At 39.5% G+C, this 16,756-nt stretch overlaps 1 pseudogene; it reads left to right on the top strand.

The window, feature by feature from the left end:
- Positions 1 to 920: 920 nt before the first annotated feature.
- Positions 921 to 16,045, top strand: LOC102484837 (protein LTV1 homolog; annotated as a pseudogene).
- Positions 16,046 to 16,756: the final 711 nt, after the last annotated feature.

Raw genomic sequence — 16,756 nt, 5'->3', positions numbered from 1 at the left:
AAGCCCCTCAAGTCAGTGGGCAGTTCCACCTGGGAAAGGCAGGATGGCTGTCAGAGGTAGAACCCAGAAAGAGACTGACACAGACTGGCTATGCAGCTCTCACTTGGCCCAATCCAGCACTGAGCTGGGAGCCCCTGGGATAAGAGGGATGGTTCAGCATCGACTTTCTGACTTTCTGAAGGGAAGGTGGCTGTAAAGAGAGGTCCCAATTTGCAGTTCTTTTGTTCTTACATGTCTGTGAACACTGACCTCCTATTCCCTCCTCCTTGTTCCCCTTCTTCCCCCTCCTCAAAGCTTTCCGTCTTCACATCATTCTGTAATTCCAAGAGAAAATCAGAAGAAAAAGAAAGAATAATCAGGGTCAAAAGACCAGAGGGCCCATCTCTGATCTGCCCTGTGTGGCTGATGAGGCCTCAGGCTCCAGAGTATCTGACAAGACATCAATGGAATCAATGTGGCTAAATTAAAGTATGTGGAACATCCGTGTTTTACATGCAGCTATTGGGAGACAGCAGACAAAGCCAGCAGAATGGAAAAAGCTGATTCGGTCAGCAAGGCTCCTGTAACTAGAAAGCAAGGAGGCTTGTAGAAGCTGATGAAAACCCAGGCATGCAAATAAGAACACAGAGCCCTTAACGTAGGTGGATATCATTTACACTGCTTATTAGATAGCTTTTCTGATTGTAAGGAATGAGCAAATTGTATAAGATTTGGAGAACACAGGACCCCTAGAACATGGTAGGACTTTGTGAAGTGGGTAAATGCACCCAGGTAGGTGACATCATAGGCTAGTGAAGTTCAACATTCAGTGTATATTTCATGAGCACTCACTACCAGGCTTTACTTGTGCTGGGTATGCACACCTTGCCCTGTTTGGTAACCCAAGAACACATAACACACCTGGGAGTTCAATGCCTACGATGGACAATAACCCAACTGCTGGTAAAGTGAAACTGACAGCCCATAGGCTAATGATCTGGCATCTCAATTCCTATTGAAAAAAGTCTTTTTGAAATCTTAGCAACAGGACTGGCAGGTGGCTGGCAGGTGGCATGGTGGTTAAGGACACTGGACTCCCACATGGCCTACTATGGTTCAAGTCCTGGACCTAGAGGCTTACTTTGTCACTTTCCCTCTCTCTCTCTCTCACTCTGTCCCTCTCTGGTCAAATTTAAATAAAGTTAAAAAAAAGATTTTACAAAAAAAATAAAAAGAAATCTTAGCAACATCACTTAGACCCCACTGGAGGCATAAACAGTGATTTTAAAAAATTTATCTAGTTCACCAAATAAAAGATTAATTACTGCACGTATTTAACACAGTATGTTATGTTAACAAAGTATGTCCCATCACTGTTTCTCCCAATCCCATCAAAGGCATAATTTCGATATTTCCCTGCTTGACTGTTCAACACTTCCTCTTCATAAAACCTAGCTCAAAGAAATTTCAACAATGCTGTTTTTAATAGCTACTTCCTGTCAAGTTAATAAGCCTAAACCTTTAAGTCCCCACTTCTAGTCCCAAGTCGCCTATTCAAGACTAATCCTCTTTGCTTCTCCACCTCTACCACCATCTCAGTGCCTAAAGCCCACAGAACTAAAAGGACAAACAAGAGGGTTCATCTGCATGGCATTGCAATCACGATAATAGCTGATACTTACATGGCAATTACTATATGCCAAGATCTGTTGTAAGTGCTTTACACGCATTAACTCATTTAACCTTCACACAACCCTATGAAGTAAGAACTATTATTATCCTCATTTTATATGTCTAGAAGGTCTCTGGAGTGGCCTGCTTAGAGAATTAGAGTCTAAGAAACGGGAGAGAAGAAACACTTAGTTCAAGTATATTTGCTCAGAACTGAAAGGAAGAGATTCTTGAGTCTGGTTTGTTTCTCACTCACTTCCTCTGGTCCAGCTTCTCCTATGGCCAGATTCTTGAGTCTGGTTTGTTTCTCACTCACCTCCTCTGGTCCAGCTTCCCCAATGGCTGTGCTCAGTAACTAAGTCTTAAAGAGAAGGAGCTGAATTATATTATATATCTTAAACACACACAATATTATTTATTTATTTATTTATTTTTAAAAAGAGGGAGCGAGACTACAAATAAAAGTTCTATTGGTCCTCTGCAATAGGGCATTCAGTATCTGCTATACTACTGTAGTCTAGGAAAACCAGAGGACCAGAAAAGGACTGCAAGTGACTTGGAGGGAGAATTCGTGAGAGTCACTGTTTCATGGGTAATGGATACATTCGAGTTTTTCATAGACCGGATATGGGCCACACAGGAGAGAAAGTGGACCTGAAGTCATGATAAATACTACTTAATAAAATTGCTAGAAGATCCCGGTAGTGAGTGTAACAGTGATGTAACGGGACATTCACAAGAAAGACCCTGGGCATGTGTACCCATAATCCAGGCTGAGGCTGGGGGTAGATCAGAGAGTGAAGACCCTGCCAGGGATGGGATGCTGGTCTCTCTGTTTCTATCTCTGTCTCTCTTTTCTTTTTTTTTCAGAGGTTTTTGCTATAGGGCGCATGCACTCACCAGACAGACAGAGAGAGACAGAGAGACAGAAAGCGAGAAATCACTCCCCAGGGGGGATGGCCACGTCGCAATCCCTTCTCCTCCATTCTCCTCTTGGGATCATGGGCATGCATGCACACAGGCCCAGCGTGAGTTTAAACCACCGGGTCCAGGATTCGAACCGTGGTTGACTACGTGGGAGTCTAGTGACATAGCCATTATGCTAACTGCTGGTCCCCCTATCTCTGTCTCTTTTTCATATGGAGAAAATAAATATATAAATGAGAGAGAGAGAGAGAGAGAGAGAGAGAGAGAGAGAGAGAGAGAGAGGAAACTGCCGGGAATGGTGATGAATTTAAGCAGAGAAAGTGTCTGAGAAGTGAATATCCCAGAGGACAATGTCACCAGCTGGAAGAGAGTCAACAGCAATGTAGTGCCTAGTGGAGACCTCTGACAAGCCCACTCAAGTACCCACAAAAGAAAGACAGTCTCAAACAGCTACTGGACCCAAACATACAAAGCTAGCTCAGAGCAGCACCACTGAAGTAAAGACTCCAGGCCTCTCATCTCTTGTCCTCCCCCAATTACCTAGCTTTGACAGGTGAAAAGTCCACTTTGGCAAGATGGAAAGGAGCAGCACAGAGAGGAGACAGATGGATGACGATCTCTTCCACCATCCTCTTTACTAGCTCTAGAGTTTTTTGTCTGCATCAGGCCCAACTGGGGGAAGTAGAGCAGCTATAACTCTCAGAGACGTTGGAAGCTTCAGCTGGTACCTGTATTAGATTGAAACTGATTTAAAGTGTTTTCAGAAAATGTTATTACCTAAACAGGAAAACCCAAGAGATTTGTCAAATTTTCATCTAAGGGCAACAGAGGACTTCCCCATGGAACAAGTACAAAAAGACCTACGGTGGAAAATGAAGTTACTTTTATTATTTCACCCTGTGAGTGCAACCTGCTCAGTAGCTGTCACTTAGAAGATGATTTGACAGCCTCGAATCACACAGGAAAGAGTTAGCAGACCTGGGACTTTCTCTAGTTTCATGTTTTTCTCTCTCGTCATTTACACAGAAAACAATGCAAGGGACCATACATCTAACCACCTGGAAGTACTTATGAAATATTCAGAACAACTTCATTTTTAAAACTAAGGAAAGCATGAAAGATGGATCCCATTTATTTATTTATTTTGTGAAAACACCAGATGAAGAGAAGTTCACAGAGTGTAATCATTGCTTAGAGAAGGGACTAAATCAACTCAGAGTTCACTACAAGCTGTAATGTTTAGAACACATGTCGATACCATTTCGTATGTATTTTTTAGTTAGTGATGTGTGTTTATCCTCTATGTTCAGGGTAAAATCTCTCATTTCCTGCAGTAACACTGCAAGACCATTGAATGTGAGAGAGGGCAGAACAATATAGACAATAAACAAGTAACTAACAGATAAATACACCTAAGGACTAATTTGACAAATGCTTTAAGGTAAAAACAAGGGAGTACTGAGACAGAGAATAATAAAGAAGATACATTATTCTAGATTTGTCAGAAAAGATGTTTGTTTAGGGAGGATGGGTGACATTGAAACTGAGACTTGAAAGATGAAAATACAGCAATGCAAAGAGTCTGGGAAGGGAAATCCAGATGGAGAGAATGGTACATTTAAAACTAGCACTGGGAAAGAGTTCAGCATCTCAATGGAAATGAAACCTGCATGGACAGGAAAGTAAGTGCAGAGAAGCTTCCGTGAGCTTGGAGAGAGCATCAGGGCCAGGATGGGGAGAATCTGATGCCACAAGGCAAGAAGCACATTAAGTACCTGGGAAAACAAGAGTAATTTTCAGCACAAGGTTGTCTTCTGACTTTCATCATTCTAAAAGCACTAAATGTGCTCTCTAGAGAATGGATTAGAACATAAGAAAAGAAGGGAGACTGGTTAAAAAGCAATTGCAATTTGTTTTGGTGAGAAGGAGAGTATTTTGCTAGAAAAACAACAACTATAGTGTGGAGACAGTGGTGGGATGTGAGGTGTACTTTGGTGGCAAAAGAACAGACTATTGGTTGGTTTGGATTTAATGAAGAAAGGAAAGAGAGGAATAAAATCTAGGATGACTTCTGACATGAAAAATGGCAAATGGTGGTGCCATCATTACCATGATGAGAAGGATAGAGGACAAACAGGCTTGGTGGTGAGAGTGAGTTCCGTCAGGGGTGTGTTAACTTGGACATCCCTGTGGGTAGTGATGATACAAACAGGCTTGGTGGTGAGAGTGAGTTCCGGCAGGGGTGTGTTAACTTGGAGGTCCCTGTGGGTAGTGATGACGAATAGAAGCAATTGGCTATGTGTCTGGCCTTTAAAGGTGATGTCTGATCTGGAAGATCATTGAGGAAGTCACCATCATATAGATGGTATCCAAGAGCAGAAGGAGGAATGAAGTTATATAAAGACAGGGTATAGAAAAGAAAGTAAAAGGGGGCCAGTAGGTGGCATAGTAGTTATGGCACTGGACTCTCGCATGGCCAACCACAGTTTGAGTCCCAGACTAGGCAGCTTGAACAACCACACCTGGTGCATGTGTATGCATGTCCAAAATCCCGACAGGAGAATGGAAGAGAAGGGATTGAGGCACGGCCTCCACCCTGAAGGGAGATTTCTCACTTTTGAACTATGGCAAAAACCTAAAATATAAAAAACTTAAAGAAAAGGAAGTAAAGGTAAGGCAAAGAAAGAGGAGGCTGAGAAGGAGCTCTAGAGAGGTAGAAGGAAAACCAAGATAGTGCAATGTCAGGGAAGCCAAGGTAGAAGCAGAGGTAGAATAAAAGGAGATATCGGCCAACTGTCTCATGAAAATACGATGAGGCCAGGAAGCAGCTGCCCTCTACATCAGGAAAATTCTGTCCTCAGAAATACATGTCAAATAGGAGACTTACTATGATGAGTACTATTTATGCAGGAACGAGAATGCTTGTCCAAAGGGCCCAAAATTAGATCCATGCTACGTACCACACTGAGACAAAAACTTGGTGAATAAAAAAAGGAATTTATTAGAGAGAATAATGCTAGGGAGAGGGCAGACCTGAGTCTATAACCTCTCCTCTGTACTGGGCAAGATACAGAGCTTATATCAGAGAAGAAATAAAGGTCAAGGTATTGCACAGGTTTGTCTTCTGCAGAATCACAAGGAGACTGCAGCCTCAGGAAATGGTTATCACATTGTCTGGGGTGGGGGTGGGGGATTTCTATCTACCTGGGTAGACGAGGAAGGGCAGAAAGTCTGCTTTCCGTTCTCAGCAAGGGGCTAAAGACAGCCGAGAAAATCTCAACCTGGGTAGACGAGGAAGGGCAGAAAGTCTGGTTTCTGTTCTCAGCAAGGAGCTAAAGACAGCCGAGAAAATCTAAGCTGGTATATGAAAGGGGGTTGTTGGCATCTTTCCTTCTCTGTCTCCATAGACAGGCATCTGTAAAGACTCAGCACCGATACCGTTACATTGACTTTCATCAGTAAAGCAGTAGGCTCCATCTGTTGTGAGGGAGATTTCTGTAAGACTCATTCTGATGTAAAAGATAGGAGTTAATGGCAGATTTTCCTAAGGATTAATTTATTCAGATTAACTCAGTTTAGATTGAGTATTATGGGACCAGCAGGCATAATGGTTACGTCGCTGGACTCACATGTAGTCAACCATGGTTTGAGTCATGGACCCAGTGGCTTAAACTCACACTGAGTAAGTGTGCCTGCATCCCCAGAACCTTGGTAAGAGAATGGAAGAGAAGGGACTGTGGTGTGGCCATCTCACCGAGGGGGTAATTTCTTGCTTTCTATCTCTCTTTCTCTCTGGAGAGTGCACACACCCTATAGCAAAAATCTCTCTTAAAAAAAAAAATCTCCTATAATATAGTCACTTTTTGTCTCTTATGGCCTGGTTACTCTATGGTGGCCAGTTTATATGAATTGTCTAGGTTTTAGTCCCCAGTAATTCAACCAAACACTCTCTAGGCACTGCTGTCAGGTCTTTCATATATGTGATTTATGTTCATAATCAGTCAACTTTAAGCAAAACAATTCATCATAGATAATTGGGGGGGGGGCTGAACAGATCTAAGGTTCCCAGAGAAGAAACTCTGCTGGTGGACTGTGGCATCAATTTGTACCCACAAATTGCAGCTTGTTCATCTTGGTGGCCTGCCAAATTTTGGATTTGCCTTGCCAATCTCCACAATGATGTAAACTAATTCCTGCAATAAATATAATACATATCTTCCAGTTCTGCTTCTCTGGTTGTACCTTTGCTGATGCAAGAAAAACAAAATTTAACTTTTCAAGTTCCAAAGCAAGCACTGAGCCTTAATTCATTTAAGAAGATGAAAAGTTGTCTGTATTTACCGATTCAATGACTTCTAGACCAAGATGGAAAATTATATGCCATTTGCCCTACTGCATCATTTCAAGATTCAGAAATCGATGCCCAGAGTTACACACAATGGAGAGCCACTGTTGTCTTTCAGGCTAACACTGAGCTATCTTTCTTTCATTCCAAATGTGTGGGAGCCTGGGAAATAAGAAATCATCCTAATATCCAGCATCCAAAGTAGGGTATGTGGTGTGAGAACTCTTAGGAATCAGAAGGTCAGAGTTATGGCCATCTTCCTTTTAATTCCTAGTATTGATATAAAATCATATTAAAATACTTTCTGGGATTCAGCGTTTCTTTAAAGCACTGCCAAGTTTTGCCTCTGCTGTGGAGACATTCAGTTTCCATTAATCTTTTATCTGGTTTCTTCTTTTCTTAATTCCTATGTGGTTGTTCTCCAGAATTAAGCTGTTTATTCTGCAATTTGTTGTATAGTTTGCTAGTACTTCAGAAGGATAGGAATTGTCTCCAATCTTGGACTGCAAATCATTATTATTATTATTATTATTATTATTATTTTAGACAGATTTTTTGCTACAGAATGCAAGAGACAGAGACAGACAGAGACAGAAAATGAGAAATCATCCCTCAGGAGGATGGTCATGCTGCAATCACTTCTCATCTATTCTCTTCTTGGGATTTTGATCACACACTCATATGCACCCGGCCTCAGTTTTAGGTCACTGGGTCCAGTACCTGAACCAGTCAACCATGTGGGAGACCAGTGATGCAACCACTATGCCATCTGCTGGTCCCAGATTGCAAATTATTTAAGGGCATAGATTCTGAGTACTTGGGGATGCTAAACACTTTTTAAAAAGGAAATGTTGACCTACCCCTGGTGGTACAGCAATAGCAAGCCACCTTGTGATGCTGGAAGTCATATGGAAGATAAGGGTTCAGTTTCTGGGTCGACTGGCACATATTGGGTATACACATGCAAGCTAGTGATCTTGGCTGGCTGGGAAGGCTGTGGCAAAAACCTTTCCAGAAGTAAAATGGTGCTTAAGGGTTGTATTTCTTAGGAAGGGTACATGTGAATTGAGTGATAAATAGTGGGATAAGAGCATCATGAAGTACCAAGGATAATAATGCAAATATAAAAATTTCTTAAATACTGACTACATATAATATGTTATAGGCAATTTGTCATAAGTGCAGATTCATCCCTTCTCAACAAATCTATTGGCCAAATAGAGGACCTCTCTGGGGAGTGTTATACAGAGATGTTGGTTGGGTGGTTCATACTTAACTACTCCATTCAAGGTTCTTGTAAACAAAATTCTTATTGAGTGAGAGAAAGACACCAAAGGGTTATGATGGGCCTCTGCACCTGAGGGTGCTACAGACTGTACATATTACAGATGAAAGCAACCAGATGGGAGATGTGAATCACACATCCTGAGAAGATTCAGAGAATTGTTTTTCAAGACATACTGGGCAGAGCAGAGTTGGAGAAAGAAACGGAATTCCTATCTTCCAGTGAGGACTGGGTGTGATGCATAGGCAGCTCCTCATTTATCCCAGCAAAAAGATAAATGGGAAAATCACTACTGAGGCTTTAAAAGCTCCTGTATACCCAGCAAACAGCAGCAGTCTGAACTGGACAAGTCCTCAGAATATGTAATGCATAGTCAACAAGAGTGTCCTTGTCAGCATGTGGAGACCTTCAGTACATTGTAAAATTCAGGGATTGGAGTCCCTGGGCAGCCTGCCCTTGGCTGCTATCTCTGAGTGGGGCTTGATCACAGTGTTCCTTGATAAAAACGATGCCTCAGAAAACAATGCCTAAATAGAGCATGTGAGTGGGGACACATTATCTCCAAACAGTGAGTGCAAATACAAAACCCTTAAAACTGAGTCTTAAAAAGATGAGGGATGGGGAAGCAGCCCTAGGAAATAGGCCTGGGCTACCATCAGAAAGTTACATATTAATAGATTCCAGTCATTATAATTCATTCTCTTAGCAGAGCTTCAATATGACTATAGTATATACTAAGAAGCACTGTAATATTTTCCCAATTTGTATTACATCATAAACTCTTCACATAAAATTCTGAATCTCAGATTCTATCCTCCACAACCAAGCACTCCTGTGTATTACCTAATCCAGAAGCAAACCCTAAGTAAATCCTTTATTAGACTTTGCTATTGATTGATAATTCATAGATTTTTAGAACAAAGTTTACACAATTACCTGTTACAAGGGATAGTAATTTAAGGTCTAATCCAATGTTTAAAGTTTTTAGTTTTCTTTCTAAAAAATTTTTCACAGAGAACATTATGGCCAAGGCTTCAATTATTTTGATCACAGTTACCTTGTTCAGATTCAGTCCACAGAGAGTTGTCACCACTAATTTGTCTTTTTTCATGATTTGAACCTTCTAAGAAGCCAGCTCAGAATATCTAAATTTCTTTTCTATTCAGCAACATTAAGCAACTTATTCAGACGCACAAACCTCTGCTAACACTCATTTTTGATCCTTTCCATCAGTCATATTCTGAGAAATGCTTCCTCTCCAGCAACTCAAATAATTTTTCAAGTTCCTAGAGAGCTGGAAACTGGTATCTGTTGTCCTAATGAATTCTTGGCAGTTCAGCCTCCCTTCCATTATTGATTCTGTTTTGCACACTTTTATTCTAGATGATTTGCTGTAAGTTGTCACTGTGTTTTATACTTTTCTCAAAGTCAAGAACAAGGTGACAAAGGCAATGAGTAGTATCTATCCGAGAGAGAATATTCACCTCAGCTACATCCTCTTCCTGTGGACTTCATAAAGTCATCACATCTCCCCAGGCAACAGCATGCCAACTCCTCACAAACATATTCAAGGTCCAAATCCAACAATATACATATTTTTAATTTGTTATAGGACATATTCATTCATCAGAGAGAGAAGGAGAGAGAAAGAGGGAAAAGGAGAAAGCTCCCCTAAGGGGGATGGCCACACTGCAATCCCTTCTCCATTTTCCTCTCAGGATTTTGGGCATGCACATATCATGTCTGGTGTGTTTTTCAAGTACAGTTAGCCACGTGGAATCCATCCACCTTAACCACCACACAAATGATTTCTCCTATATTGTATATTTTAAAGCTAAATTTAAAAAATAATGCCAGGGGATATGTGCACTCACCAAAGAGAGACAGAAGGAGAGAGAGAATAAGAAAGTAAAAAAGTAGTCTCCATGAGAGAGGGTCATGTCATCATCCCTATCCTTCAGATCTCCCTTATTTAGGGATTTGGGGCATGTATGCACAAGTGTCCAGTGTGTTTCTCAAGTCGCCATGTCTGAGGCTCAAACTGCCGGATCAGCATTGTAGGATCCAGACACCTTAACCACCAGATCACCAGCTTTCCCAAAGAGTAAATGATTATTATTTCTTTTATCACAATAGTTATGCAGCTAATTACTAATGTATCTGAAAACAGAGACAGGCAAAATAATATAAAAAGTATTCATGATGCCCACTGGCCGAGTTACCTGCTTGTGTATTTCCTATTCATTACTTCTCCACACACATGTACCATCTTCTATGGAAGTGAGACATGTTATCTGTTATGTTTTGTAACCTACTGTAATGAATACTTTTACAGGTTTTTGAACAATTAGCTTATACCAATTTTTCTCCACTGCAAAGATTACAATTAATAAAAACTTATTTAAAAACAAAAGAGAATAATGGCACACAAATTATGAGCAGAGAGAACACGTGTAACACCACTTCAAACATTATAAACTACCAATGGGCACCATAGTCCATACTGAAAATGCTGCTAGAGATATTCTTTCTTTTCTTCTTTTATAATCTGATCTACATTTCAACCAAATTGCTTTTTAGCCCAAATTACCTGGAATCTCAATATCCCCATTGCCTTTTACCATCTCTAGAATGCCCTCCTCAAATTTTCCAGTAGACATTGATCTTCCCTCCCATGTCCCACATATCTTGAGGTTGGTATGTTGAACTTGCCATGTTCTGGCTTGCTGTGAATGCTTCCATTTTTTCCATGTTCTTATTTTAATTACCCTAAGTTAGAGAGTGATTTGTATATGAAAAGAACCCAGTAAATGAATAAGTGAAGAACTAAAGATCATGTGTATTAATTAGGAAACTATTACCCACTATCCTTGGGATTTATTTTGAAGCTTTTTTCCTGACCTGGTTTCAATTCCCCTATTGAGTATAGGTAATTACATTAGTCAGAAGTTTTTCAGATAAAGGTGATAGGAAACCAATTCAAATTAGCTTAAGCAAAAAATATAGTAATTTACTGCTTCATGTAATTGGGAAGACCAGGAAGATACTTTAGGCATATATAAATCAGAGGTTCAAATGGCTCTCTCTCTTTTCATCCTACCTGTCCATGATTTTTTTAAAGAGGGTTTTGCCTTAGGGCACGTACACTCACTCGCCAGAGAGAAAGACAGAGACAGAGAAAGGGAAAGTGAGAAATCACCCCCCAGAGGAGATAGCCATGCCACAATCCCTTCTCCTTTCTTCTCTTGTGATTTTGGGCACTCACCTTCATGAGCCTGGTGTTACTTTCAAAGTACTAGGTCTGAAAGTTGAACCACAGTCACTGATGTGGAAGTCTAGAGCCTCAACCAGCATGCCAACTGCTGACCCCCAAGAAACAAAGCAGTAATTTAAAAACGTGAAGCTGATTACCCTGGTCTCCCTCTTAAAGGCTTTTGCTGAATTTCTTTGCATTTACAATAAAATCCCAAATGTTATACATGGCTTGTAAATCCATGTATACTTAGATTTGACCCATCTTTCCTTTGAAGACCAATCTATCCTTGAAGTCTTACCTTGTTCACCGGGTTCCAGAAATAGCAGTTTTCTTTCAGGTTCTTGCACAAGACAGGCTCTTTCCCAGATCAAGACCTTTGCACGTGCTGCTCCTCTAACCGAAATGCTCTCCCAGCCGCCCTGACCCAACCCCTTTATCTTCTATGTATGGTTCCTTCAATCTGTCTTTTTTTGGCTTAAGTATTATCTTCTTGGAGAACTTTAAGGACTATATTTAAACTAGGTTTCCCTCTTCTATTCTCTTCTACTGTACATGTTTGCTTCCATCAAAGCACTTTCTGTACTTTTTAGTTACTAATTTAATTGCAGTTATGCTTGCTTCCTGTCTCTCCAAATAGGTTGCAAGCTTCATACACATGGGAAACATATCAGTTCTTTTCACTACTGTATCCCTAATGCTATGTATACAGTAAAGGCTTATTATTACTTGATTAAATGTTATTTAAATTTCTGGAAATATTGCTTGAATAAGTATATTTTAACCCATTCTAAAACTATTAGTAATAAAGAACAGTTATGTAATGCTTAATATAATAGACCCTGTTACCAGCTCTATAATAGAATTACTATTTAATCTATATGACAACCTTATGATAAAAATTCTATTGTTATCCCTTTTATTATTTATTTATTTATTTATTTGGAAGAGGAAATTGAGGTACAGAGGAAATAAGCAACTTCCTCAAGGTTACCCAGGTAAGATATGAACAAACCTGGATTGAGAACACTGGCTCTGGCTCCTATGCACGTAACACTATGCTACACTAATTTATACCAGAAGCACACAAGTCCCTTTGAAAAGGAGGGATGGAAGATTTGGCTTCACTTGGGGATATTAGCATCCTTATCTCGGGCTATGATTTTGTGTAGATTTTAGAGAAAGGATGGAACAATTTACATGAGGATCCCAAAGAACTCTGAGGGAAAACAAAACAAAACATAAAAAACTGGGACTAGGAGATGGCATAATCATTATGTCACTGGACTCTCACATGGTTGAGTGTGGTTCAAGTCCTGGACCTGGCAGCTTGAAACTCATGCCTGGAGTGCATGTGCGAGTGCTCAAAATCCAAAGAGAATGGAAGAGGAGGGATTCTGGTATGGCCCCTCGTAGGAGTACTTTCTTGCTTTCTGTCTGTCTCTTTGGTGAGTGCGTGTGCTCTATACCAAAAATCTCTCTCTAAAAGAAATTTTAAAATAATAATAAAAAAAAACTTACATAAACTCCTTTTCTCTGAGATTCAGAGGTGGCTGAGTATTATGGGATGGGATCAAGTGCCTTGCAAAAGTCCAGTGACATAGAAGGCAGCAAGGACCCCAGAAGTAAAATGTTTTTAAGGGAATCAGAAGTCTAGTCTTCTAGGTGCAGCTATTGGTCCTAGGTAAAATTGATCACATCTAGCAGTGTGTGAAATCATACACACTATCCTACCCTTGGTATTGGCAGTTGTCTCAATGTGGAGGTGTTTGACTGTATACTAGAAATAACAGGGAGAGAAAAGAGCACTAGAAATGATGACCTGCATGATGCCCAGAGAATGAAGGAATCTACTGGAGGTGTCCTAACACACATTTTTGCTTGAAGATGCAATGGTACTTAAGATTGAGAAAGGAGATTTAAAATTGAACAGAAAAGTAATGAAAGAAAAACCTTTGGTCTTCAAAGCCAAATCCGTCCTGATCATACCACAGAAAAGCTCCAAGAAGTTAGAATTGGTATGGTCTACTACCCTGTGAGAAGGAAGTATTCCTGAATGCCATAGTCAAAGCAGCCATCTGTAAAATAGTCATGCAATGCTCCAGTGCCTTGAGGTTTTCACTTACCTAATACATCCAGCTTTATATTACGAGAGTGTGGTTGTCCTGTGCTTACTGTGTAAGTCTTGTATTTATTCTGGAAAAGATAGGTGGGGCATTGGTTAAGTGGAAAAACATAAGGGGATTACAGTTTGGGGTAAAATACTATATTCTTGGAGTTAACTTAAAAATATACTATTTGCATGCTTTTCAAAGTCCCTGAGCTAAAGGAACATTAAGAAGCATTTAAGAGCAGACACATTCCTATTTTCTCTCCTAGTGCCACACAGCTGGTGCCTCTTTCTACTGCCTTCTTAGCTTCCTAACCTAGCTAGGAGTTGCCACTCTGTTTGATCAATCATCTTATTTGGTAGGATCACTGCATGTGTTACACAGTGTGTAAACAGAATAATACTCCCCAAACCCTGAACAAGATGCCCACATCCTAACCTCTACAGTCTTGCATGTTATATTACATGCCATGAAAGCGTAAAGGTTGCTAATCAGCTGACCTTAAATATGATTATCCTGTATTACCAGGTAGGCCCAATATAGATAAAGAGGAGGGCTCTTAAATGGGAACAGAAAAACTTGATCAGCTCTAGATAGCTTTGGAGATGGAAGTAATGTCTGTAGCCCATGAAAGTTGAAAGAAAGCTGGGCCAGCAATTTAAGAACTCATTTTAAAAGAGCCAGATCTCAGGGACAGTAGGTAGTGTGGTGGTTGAGGGTGCTGGACTCCCACATGGCCGACTTCAGGTAAGAGTCTTGAACCTGGTGGCTTGCTTTCTCACTTTTTTTCACACTCTCTCTCTCTGACTCTTGAGTTAAAAAAATGATGATAATAAATAAAGTTAAATAAACATAATTATTTTAAAAAATATTCAGATCCCACATCGTCAACTATAGTAATTTTAGTTCTGGCCCCAGGAACTTGCTTGATCACATTACATAGTGTAATACTATGTAAACATTTAAGAACATTTCATTAATTCTCTAGTGGTAAATACTTCACAATGACAGATTAATAACAAATTACTGTCCCATTAAAAAAAATCACAATGAAGTAATTAACATTAACTGTCACTTTAATGGAAATTATTAAATGTTGATGAGTAATTGATTTAGCAAATTGAGAAAGCAAACTACCTTATATTTTAATAAATCTCTGTACTACATTAACAGAATAAAAACATTTCTACTCTAGTAGAAGAGAAACTATTAACTGACCCCCAACTGAATATATAAGTAAAATACAGTTATCTCAGTTAATAGTTCAAGTCATTTTTGCAGTTGTAGTCCAAAAGGTACTCTTAAAAGGACCTCATGTGAACTAAAAATGTAGGAACTGATTTGCTTTATGGAATTTACTTCATTCTTCATATCTTGGAGAAAATACTACTACTTAAAGCTAGAGAGAATTTGGAAGACGTGGATGAGGGGAAGGGAAGAGGCAATGATGACAATGACAACTATGACTATGATTTCACAGGCCCATGATCAGATGAAGATGTTATGTCTGTGCCTCATGGAGTTGTAGAAAATCACTTGATCTGGGAGGAGAGAACCAAAAGTCACTTCACAGAGTATTCTATTACTTCCTCAGTCATGAGGAGAAATGAACAGCTGATCCTACATGATGAGAGGTTTGAGAAGTTTCATGAGGAATATGATGATGAAATTGGAACCCTGGATAATGCCAATAATGTTCCATTCAAGCAGTTAGCAATCACTTGAAGTATTGAATGATTATTATGAGGAAAAGGCAGAAAATGTTGTACAACTGAACACACTTGAAGACATAAAACATCGACACTTGCCAATGAATGAGCTCAATGAGCCAGAGGAGAGAGATTATTACTGTAGTTCTTGAAGAAGCCAAAGAGAACGGGGATTGTGAACCCATTTGTAGTACATACTCCAATTTATACAGCCATTTGAAGCTTATCAAGTATCAGCCAAAGCCCAAACAAATTCAAGTATCTTCTGAAACAGGACTACCTCTCAATGTCTTACCTAAGAAAGAACTACGGCAAAGCAAGTTGTATGAATGCAGATGGTTAACAGCAGCAATCTGCCTGAGGTATCAACCCAACACATTCTAAAGATGAAAGCAGGGCCAGTATGTGGTGTGGTGATAAGGGTGCTGGACTCCCACATGGCCTACCATAGTTCAATTCCTAAACCTGATGGTTTGCTTTCTTACTTTTACTCTGTCTCTCTCTTATCAAACTAAAATCTTACTTTTACTCTGTCTCTCATCAAACTAAAATAATAATAATAATAAATCAAATTAAATAAATAATTCATTTAAAAAAGATGAAAGCAAAGAAGATAAAAGAGCAAGAAAGCAAGCTATAAAAGAAGAACACAAGGAATGGGGAGTGGAGAAGAAAGCTAACAAATTAGTATTCGATCTGGATAAAAGAAGGCAGGAAAAGGAGCTGTTGAACTTGAATAAGAATGTTGAAGGCCTGAAGCTATAGGCAGTGGCACATTAAGAATAAAACACATTCCCTATTAGGAGTTCCTCATTTAGTACAGTAATCAGCCAGGGTCTTTGGAGAAACAAAATTAGGTTCTGAAGAAAAGCTCTCATTTTAGCGAAAGTTTTGAAGCGAAAAACACAATATCTGTATTTTATACCAACAAGTCTCTCCTGCCAATAGTCTTGTAAATACTGTAATATTTTAAAATTTAATTATTACAAATCGACATTTGCTCTGAAATAATGACTTTATAAACGTGAAATGTATGGATACATTAAAGGAAAACATTGTCACACAAAAAAGGTTAGGGAGAATTAATCAGTAATTAAAAAAATTTTGCGTATTTTATTTTATTTATTTTTAAATTTATTTTTATTTATTTATTTTTTTACAAATATTGAATCTTTTTTTTTCATTTCATTTTCTTCCATACATTCAATCACATTATTTGTCTTACAAAATGGATATTTCAACAGGTGAACATTTCTCCCTAGTACTGTTGATAAAACTACGAAATATCTTCAACAGATAATACCACACCTCTTCGTGCCACTACACTGTTAACAACCAATCAGGGCCCACCGTTTACAACCAATCACGGTCCACCGTTTACAACCAATCACGGCCCACCGTTTACAACCCACCAGAGTGTATATAACCACGATGCCTGGCCCACAGTAGCCAGACGACACAAACGACCGAGAAGAT

Source organism: Tupaia chinensis, unplaced genomic scaffold, assembly GCF_000334495.1.
Source record: "Tupaia chinensis unplaced genomic scaffold, TupChi_1.0 Scaffold000119_1, whole genome shotgun sequence".
Classification (NCBI taxonomy): Eukaryota; Metazoa; Chordata; class Mammalia; order Scandentia; family Tupaiidae; genus Tupaia; species Tupaia belangeri.
This window is presented reverse-complemented; position numbering and strand designations above follow the sequence as displayed.